Source organism: Lonchura striata, chromosome 2 (genome assembly GCF_050655825.1).
Source record: "Lonchura striata isolate lonStrDom1 chromosome 2, ASM5065582v1, whole genome shotgun sequence".
In the NCBI taxonomy this organism is placed as follows: domain Eukaryota; kingdom Metazoa; phylum Chordata; class Aves; order Passeriformes; family Estrildidae; genus Lonchura; species Lonchura striata.
In genome coordinates this window covers 25,297,144-25,306,348 of record NC_140704.1, presented here as the reverse complement: position 1 = coordinate 25,306,348, position 9,205 = coordinate 25,297,144, and the positions used below count along the sequence as shown (strand labels likewise).

At 41.7% G+C, this 9,205-nt stretch overlaps 1 long non-coding RNA gene across 1 annotated transcript in view; it reads right to left on the bottom strand.

Annotated features, from left to right (window-relative positions):
• Nucleotides 1–1,261: 1,261 nt before the first annotated feature.
• Nucleotides 1,262–9,205, bottom strand: part of LOC146768152 (uncharacterized) — a 66,834-nt gene continuing 58,890 nt past the window's right edge. Inside the window, exon 4 of the long non-coding RNA XR_014951412.1 lies at nucleotides 1,262–3,040. This is a non-coding gene — a long non-coding RNA (uncharacterized LOC146768152). The remainder of the gene's footprint in view (nucleotides 3,041–9,205) is intronic.

Sequence of the window (9,205 nt, the reverse complement as noted above, 5' to 3'; positions counted from 1 at the left end):
CTTCACAGACTCCTGTCTTGTCAAACCAAGACACCTTTCTTTTAAACTCTGTCTTCTGCCCTTCACTTTGCCTATAAGCCAAAATGTATATAAAAAGGTGTTTGTCTCCCTATTCTTCTAGTTTAAAAATCATGGGTTGTGGCAGACCTCCTACCCTGCTTTGACTCCTATGCCAACATCACTTCATACACTGAACAAGCAGAAAATACGTGGCATTCTCCTGCTGGGAATTTTTCCAGCAAGGCAGATTTCCTGAGTGTGCAGAAGGAACCTGACCAGTGCCCATTGCACTGTCCCTGCTGCCTCCACCATGGGAGCAGGATGTGGCAGAGGGGCCAGCATGTCCCAGCCTCAGCTAGGGTGAGCTGCAGCATGATGGAGCTTTGTGGAAGCAGGAGGCCAGGTTTCTTTCCAGACCCTCTGGTTTCAACTGGCCTTTCGAACAAAGCCTTCTGCCTGCCCTTATACATGTTGAGAATTCTGAAGCTGAATGTCATCCCTGTAAACTCTATTTTACATGGGAGATGCACACAGATCAGAGCCACTGCCAAATTTCCAGTGTCTTCTGTGAATGACACCAAAGTGATAGATGTCACATGAAAGAAAAGATTACTAGAATATGACCTGAATTCAGAGCATGCAGAGAAAATGTGAAGAGTGGTAGTAGTTAGCTGGCACTGTTTTCATAATTATAAGTAAATAGGCTTTTAGCATCAGCAAAGCCTCCATAATCTAATACTAGTAATCTAATCAAAGACCTTGTGAAAAACAGATTCTATATCCATATGATGATGTGATGACCTATAAAATGATGATAGATGTTCCTAGCTGACATTGGTAACTAAGAGAGAAAACCAGGCTTGTTGTTTGCATTATGTGAAAATGTAAATTCTTTAATTATACACTGATCTGTCCACAGAATTTTGGAGTTCCAGTTAAGTCTGCAGATTGGTTGGATGGAGATATTTAAAAGAGGAAATAAAAAGGAAGAGGAGAGGAGAGGAGAGGAGAGGAGAGGAGAGGAGAGGAGAGGAGAGGAGAGGAGAGGAGAGGAGAGGAGAGGAGAGGAGAGGAGAGGAGAGGAGAGGAGAGGAGAGGAGAGGAGAGGAGAGGAGAGGAGAGGAGAGGAGAGGAGAGGAGAGGAGAGGAGAGGAGAGGAGAGGAGAGGAGAGGAGAGGAGAGGAGAGGAGAGGAGAGGAGAGGAGAGGAGAGGAGAGGAGAGGAGAGGAGAGGAGAGGAGAGGAGAGGAGAGGAGAGGAGAGGAGAGGAGAGGAGAGGAGAGGAGAGGAGAGGAGAGGAGAGGAGAGGAGAGGAGAGGCTATTTTAGTAGAAAGGGATCTATGATGATCATCTATTTCATGTACCTGACCCCTTCAGGTTGATCAAACCTTAAAACATGTTGTTAAGGTCATTATCCAAATGCCTCTTTAGCACTAACAGGCTTGAGGCATCGATCACTTTTCTAGAATGCCATTTCCAGCATTTGATTGCCTTTTTTCCAAAGCCTTTAAAACATCATTGCTGAAAGTCTATGCCAACAGAAACAACTCACTCCCATCTATTTTCTCAATAACAGACAGTATCAGCAAAAAAATTTGTACCATATCCAGCAGAAATCAATTCTGCCTAGCGCATGAGAAGCAAGCTAAAACTGGCAGAAATAAAGGACCAGCATATCATAATCTTCCATTGCAAAGACAGGGTACCTTTTGACAAAGTATTCTGCAAAATAATTATCTTTTAAATCTCAAAGATTTAAAGACAAAACACACTTTGTATATATTTCTGTCTCATACAGCAAGTGGGTTTTGTACTACTTCATGCATTGTTTGAAGATGTGAGATGCTCCAGTGATATGTAAGTGAGAAACTATTAAAAAATTGCCTCCATATAAATTTCAAAATATGTAGTAACATATTGAAACATAAAAAGAAAAATAACAGACTGTATTTGGTTCGTGTGGCAAGGTTTTGGTAGCAGGGGGTGATAGGGGTGGCTTCTTTGAGAAGCTGCCAGAAGATTCCCCTGTGTCTGATGAAAGCAAAGCCAGCCAGCTCCAAGACAGACTCACCACTGTGATGATGCCTCAGAGATAACATATTTAAAAAGGGGGAAACAGCTGGACAGATAACATATTTAAAAAGGGGGAAACAGCTGGACAACAGCAGCTGAAGAGAGGAGCAAGAATATGTGAGAGGAGCAGCCCTGCAGACATTCAGGTCAGCACAGGAGAGGCTCCTGGCAGGACCTGTGGCCCCAAGGAGAAAGCAGTCCGTGCTGAAGCAGGCGTGCTGGCAGGAGCTGTGATCCTGCAGGGACCCACCCTGGGTCTGCTCCTGATGGATTGCACCAGCGGGAGGGACCCTGTGCTGGAGCAGTTATGAAGAACTAAAATGCTTGGGAAGGAATCATGTTGAAGATGGTCATGGAGGACTATCTCTGATGGGAAAGTTGCCTTGTTGGAGCAAGGGAGAAGTGTGAGGAGAAAGGAGTGGTGGAGACAGTGTGTGATGAACTTACCTCAACCTCCATTCTTTATCTCCCCTGTGCCACTGGGGAGGAAAAGGTAAAAAATTCAGGATTAAACTGAAGACTGGGAAGAAGGGACAAGTGGAGGAAGGTGTGTTAAGAATTGCTTTTATTTCTCATTATCCTACTTTGATTTGATTGGTAATAAATTAAACCTATTTTCCCAAATCAAACCTGTTTTGCCCATGACCGTAAGTGCTGAGTGATCTCTCCCCACCCTTATCTCGACCCACCAGCCTTTCATTATTTTTTCTCTTCTCCAGACAGAGTGGCTTTGGTGGGCAGTGGGTGTCCAGGTAGGTTTAACCCCACTACATGACCTACCTCAAAGTCAGCTGGGGTCCAGATTAATGAAGGATGGATTTCACCTATGGGAAGTATATATGAAAGGACTTCAGGGCTTGCTTCCTTTAAGTGAGTACATATTTAGAAGTACCAAATATTTTAGTGCTTGTGTAAAATCCTCTTCACTTCTTTATTTCATTGCCACAGTATTTCTATTTTCCATTTTCTAAAAAAAAAGAAAAAAGAAAGAAACTTTGCGTTTAAGAAGAAATCCCTGCTATCCAGCACCATGCAATTAGCATATATGAATAGGAAATGAGTTCCTGCTGCTCTGGACCATTGTTAATCCATATTGATGGGCTAGAAAACATGACATCAACTGTAAAAATCCAAGAACATTCCTTAAAATATTCAAATGCTGTACCTGGTCCTGTGTTCACTCTGCATCTCAAATTCTCATTGACTTTATGGGTGCCTGGAATGCAGGAGGAATGCAGGATTAAGTACACAGGCTACGTGTGGTATGCCTACCTGACAGTGAAACAGTTTTTGATTCTGTCTGAAAGTCTCTGAGACATATATTCAGGTCAAAGGAACTGGACAAAAAATACACACAAATTTTCTACAGCTGCTATTTGTTCTGGGCCAAATGCCACCACGAGCTGGTTGGTGCTGTGTTTAACTGCTGCTGAAGTGGTATATGCATACTGCAGTGTGCAGTGCTAAAGAACCGTGGAGCTAATCACCTTTTGAATTCCCCTACTAGACCCACACCTACTTGTTCATTAAGCTCTCTTATTTTTTACCACTTTTATGCAAACTGGTAACACATAAAATTTGTCTTTAATGATGGGAGAAAAATATCATCATAGTGATTGTTGAGACACTGAGCAATTTTGTATTTTCAGGGAAGGTCTCAAGAATTAGTGCTGTGGCAGTGCCCTGAGAGTTGCTGAGAAAAAAAGACTAAGGAGGCATCTGAAGTGGTGTATATTAGAGCAACCCTAAGGTCGATCTTAAATGCAGCCAAACCCAAAATCAGCCCCTAGGACACTAGAGATAGAAGTAAATATGTCACAATCACATTTAGTTTCACCATTCCTCCTCTTTTTTCATCCTCTCTGTGCAGAGAGAATTTTCCCCTTCTAAGCCAACAAATTGTATCTGTGTATCTTTTCCTCCATTAAAAAATGCACATAGAAATACCCTAATCCATAAAGAGATAAACCTCTGAGTTCAGATCTGTCTGTAAGAGAATATCTGAGTATTCCTAGAGTCTCCAAAGAGCTGTATCTACCTATCTAATGTCAGCCCACCCATGGTGTGGGCTGGCTCAAAGGCTTTCTCTCAAAGCCCATTTACTTAAATTGTTGTTCATAAATTGTTGGCCTTATCAAATTTAATGACATCTTCTGAACCATCATTATTGAGAAGGGAAGTGTGTGAGTCATTTCTTTCCCAACAAATAAAGGTTCAAAAGTTTCAAGCACCAGCTAGACCTTTACTTTTCAGACCAATCTTTCTACCCCCAAAAGTCAAAGCCATTAGTCCATTTTAGAATTTGCAGGCTGTGAAATGTCATTCTAAAAAGAACAATCTTTTCTGAGATATTGGAGTACAAAAGCTGCCTTATTAAGGTATCACAGTACTATTGATAATAGCTTTGGCAAAGACCTCACAGGTCACTTAGTCCAAACCCCAGCAAGGAACAGTTATGCTAACCTTTTGTACAAGCCTTGTTTTCAACACCTCAAAACTGATGCAACTCCAGGACTGAAGGCTTGGTTCCAGCCCCATTCCCTTCTTCTGTAATCCCCTAAAACTCATTATTTCTTTCTTTGCAGTTAGACCTCCAGTCTCTTTCTTTAACTTCAGCAGCACAAAATATTTCTTTTCAGAATGCTTGTCAATTTTCACCTTTGATGAGTAGGTCTAATTTGGAATCAGTGAATCAGTGGGTTCCTCAATTTTTATGGGGCTGTTTTCACTCTTTTATAATTAAACTTTTCAAACTGACACTTTTCTGCATCTAAGTAATTTTTTTTGAGGGTGCAGGACTTAACCTGAAGAATCAGTTTCCAAAATCAACAATAGGAGGAAAAATGATGTTAAGATATTTGGGTGGTGTTTTTTGGCAAGGGGATCTTAAAATACAGGCGGGACAGCTTTCCATGGAAAAATGTGCTTTTTAATGCAAAATAACCTGTTCATCATAGTATTGTGTTCTGTAAAAGCTGAAAAGAGTAGGTTGGGACAGGCAAATCAACATGGACCATTTAAAAACTGTCAGCCTTTGGGCAATATCTCCTGACTGGGAAATGCTGCAGAAGAAATGCTGGCTCCAGGAAAAAAACTAAGCTTGGTAGTTCTCACTTTCTTGGGACACCAAACTAAGTCTCAAATAATTCTGTTGCAGAATGGTAGAAATAAAATGCCAAAGAATTTCAAGGCAAACTAGAAAATCATTAAGTAGGAATCTTTATTTTTAATGGACTTTTCTTGTGTAGTCTGGTGAATAAAGCAAATATTCACTGGATTATACTTTTAGAACAATTATTTAATTTCCACAATCACCAGATTGCCAAACAACTAATTAATACTGAATTTCATCTGAAAGTTCAGAAGAATCAATTTTGTCAAGATATTTCAGTGTTTCTTCTTCTGCATGAGCCACTAAGTGGAGAAACATTGAGTTTAATCCTACCTGAAGGATAGGATGGAGAAGTCAGTGGGTCTGTGAGCAACAGCATTCAGACCCCCGTGCAGAGGATGCCATGCCCCTAGAGGTGGGGTCACCTCCCAGCCCTCATCTGCCAGGCCCGTGCCCTGCTTCCCCATCCCTCCAGGCAGCTGGGCAGGCACAGGCAGGCTGGTGCTATTGGTTTTCATCTGCTGTTTCCTTGTTGCTATGACAACCCACCAGAAACGACATCAGGAGCTACACCACCGACCATCAGAGCCGGTGGCAGGAGGTGTGTGCCACAGGAGCCTTTGATGGGGCTGCGTGCGCCGGCCGCGGCCTCTGCTCCCCCGTGGCGGGGCAATAACACATCCCTGCTCAAAGCCAGCCTGGTAGCGTGTCACAGAGGCAGGACCTGGCTCCTCCTGCTCCTGACTGCGGACAATAAAATGTGAGGTTATGTTTTCTACCCTCCCTATCCCATCTTGGGATGAAGCCTATGCAAAATGAGTATTTCCTTTATTCCTTGCTCCTTCCCTGGGCTAGCGTATTCTTTTTTCCTCAGTATTACCATCAGTGTCTTTCCTGTTTTCAAAACACATCTTAAATTGAATTATTTTTTTAAAACTCTTACTGAGTTTCTGTCTAAATGAGGTATCTTTATTAGATATTGTATTTCCTGCTTTGTGTATTAGTCTGTGTTTTGGAAGTGAAAGCACAGCCTACCTCTGTTTCTCAGAATAATAAAAGATCAAAGCATCACAGAAGCTGTGTCACATAGTGTATTTTCTTGCTATTAATTTTGGTTTTGTTAGCAAAGCTGTATCATGTCAGCTCCGGAGAGGAAGGGATAGCTTCTCCCTCCATGCAAGTACGTGGCAAGGCTGCCATTGGTATATTTGACAATGGGGGAGTTTATCCCACCCAGCCTTTGGGAAAAACTGGGGAAATGAAAGTCTCTGTAGTCATTGCTTGATATCAACTTCTAATTTTAGCCACTCAGCAGTGTTTCTGAAGGTAGATGATTGCTTTGAAAGGCCATTGTGATGTTTTCTCAGTCTTTCAAAAGCAATGTATTATTTTTAACTTGGGGCATTTTACCATCTTCTTGAACACCAACCTGCCTGGATTTCTCCCTTATTATGACTCCTACACTAGAAACATTTTCTTCTCTCATTATTTGAAAAGCAGAAGTTTCCAAAGCTATATAAATAATTCATGAGAAAGCATGCCTGCCATGTGTGGGAATAAATTGTATGCGGGAGGAAGAGTTCAGGGGGTACAAAAATTGGAACAAACAAGTGCAGAAGATGCTAAAATCAGGCTGGATTAGTTGCTAATCTCTACCAGGCCAATAAAATGCAACAGAGAAAAAAACCCAGAGAAAATGGGCTTGAAATGACAGCCTAACCTGGAAGCAATTTGGGGCCAGGACAGCATTGTTACATATGTGTACAACATCTGAGTACATGCTCTGTGTAGAGGAGGAGTGTAAATTGTTGTCTATATATGAACCATAATACGCCTAACCACACTCATACTCATTACTAATGAAAACCAGCACGTTGTACCTTTTACCTCCCTCACAGTAAAGGGGATCATGCAAGAGGATGGTGAGAGATGTTCTCATTTCAAAAATTAAAAATAAAATAAAGCTTAAAAAAAAAAAAAGCTACTTCCAAAAGAAAAGTTTTGTTTTTTTTAAAAAAAGATACCTGATTTGGGTGCATTTTAACTGATTCAGCAGCATGCAGGAAACTTTACAGAAATGTTAGACTTTGGAATAAGCGTTTTCTCTTTCTTTGTCCATTGATGCCACTAGAAGAAAAAGAGTTGAGATATGGATATCCATCCCCTTCTAAAGCTGAGGAGAGTGCTCAGTGCTTTGTCTTGAGATTGGACTGAAGTGTGTGTGATGCAGTTCTTTCCTGACTGATTTCTTAATACATTCACTTCATGAAAAAAATTTCAAAACCCATAATTTACAAAGTGTGTGTTGGATGCTGGGATTCTTGGCTCAAGGATATCCGTCTCTTTTGCCTTTACCATGAGTATTTTTGGCACAGGAACAGTTGGATATCTCCCTGCAGTGATGCGGACATCCAGCCCAATGAGTTGGGAGCTGCACTTGGTAGGTGAGTGACTACTTGAGAGAAAGGTGTGTGTGACACTCCAGTCCCTCCCTAGGAATAATTGCCTGACTCAGGACAGTGAGCAAACTCTGCAGAGCCCTTGGGCAGTCGAGGCTCCTGTCTGAGTTTCTTGACCTGGAAAGATGAGGTACGTGTTAGGTACATATTAGGTCCTACAGTTTGAAACTAGAATCTGCAGAATGGATTATGCATATTTCCCAGGGACTTTTTAATGTGAAATACTGAAACAAGGTTTAGAGCTGCCAGACACTGCCAGATTTTCAACAGAACAGCCTCAACAGGAGGCTCAAGGTGTGTCTGGGAGAGGAAAAGGTAGTCCTGCCTCCCTTTCCTCTACCTACCAGCTTCACCCTGTGTTGAGGAGATGCTTCTTGAGTCCTTCAGAAAGACTAGGTCCCAGTGGAACTCCCTCACTTGATGAAGGAGCCCTTGACACCTCTGAATGAGATGGAGAGCAATTTCCAGCTCTTCAGGACAGCTCTTGGTATGGGAATTGTCCCACGAGTATGCTCGTGGCCAGTTACTGACAACATCAGCTGAATTAGGCCTGCCCTCACAGGACCTAGGTAAAGAGAAAAATAACTTCTGCCTGGAGCAGCAGTGGAGTTCCGAGGGTTGCAAGCTGAGAAGGAAATGTGAGGTTCATGTGTTAACTTCAGCCTGACAGAGAGAGATGTTTACGTTAACATCTGCCTGGGTTCCCACTGTAGCCAATGGAGATAACTGGGATAAAGCATGCCAGACAGACATCCATTTTCCTTCCACTGACTCTTACCATTGCTCAGACAACTTTCTTCAATGATAAGTGACTTCTGGTTACTAGAAGATGGCTACAATAAAAGCAATTGTATCCTCTTCTTGGTATCCAAAAGCAAAAGTAAAGAAGGGAGATACTGAGGTATCCCTCACCTATTCTAGGGGTTAAGTGGACACTAGAAATAGGGTTTTTGGCTTGCAGCATTTGCTTTAAGCAAATTAGCCTATCCTGGCTAACTCTTGTTTCAAGCAAGGCTGTTGTATTCACTTCTGATTCCAGGCCAGAATATGTAAGGCAAAGTGAACACTGAAAATTTGGCCCACTGAGCTTTAAAAGAGCTAGAGATCTTGAAGAGCTAGTGGACTCAAGTGCAGAGGCATGTGGAATGCATTGCTAAGATAAGCTTAGCATATTCCTGTTATTAGTATGTTCATCACCTTTGACATTGCTTGACAAAAACATGCCTTCTAAAACAGGCACGTTCCTTCTCCACGGCTCACAGAGATACAGAAACTGAAATCATATTTTATGAATGGAAAATGAAATTAGCCAGAAATTACAGTGATAAATGTAGCTTTAGAAAATCTTAATTCACTTCAGTTGAGTGATTAACTTCTGCCACTCCACAGTGCTCAGTTATTGCAAAGTCATTTGGTGACATTAAACAATTAAACTTTAGACCTGGGAATAATTTTGAAAATCTTTATAGAACCATAAAGTTCATTATTGTTTTACATGCTTGCAATGAAATATAGTGCACAACTCCAGCTGTTTGCTCTAGCATAAAGCCACCCTCTGGAT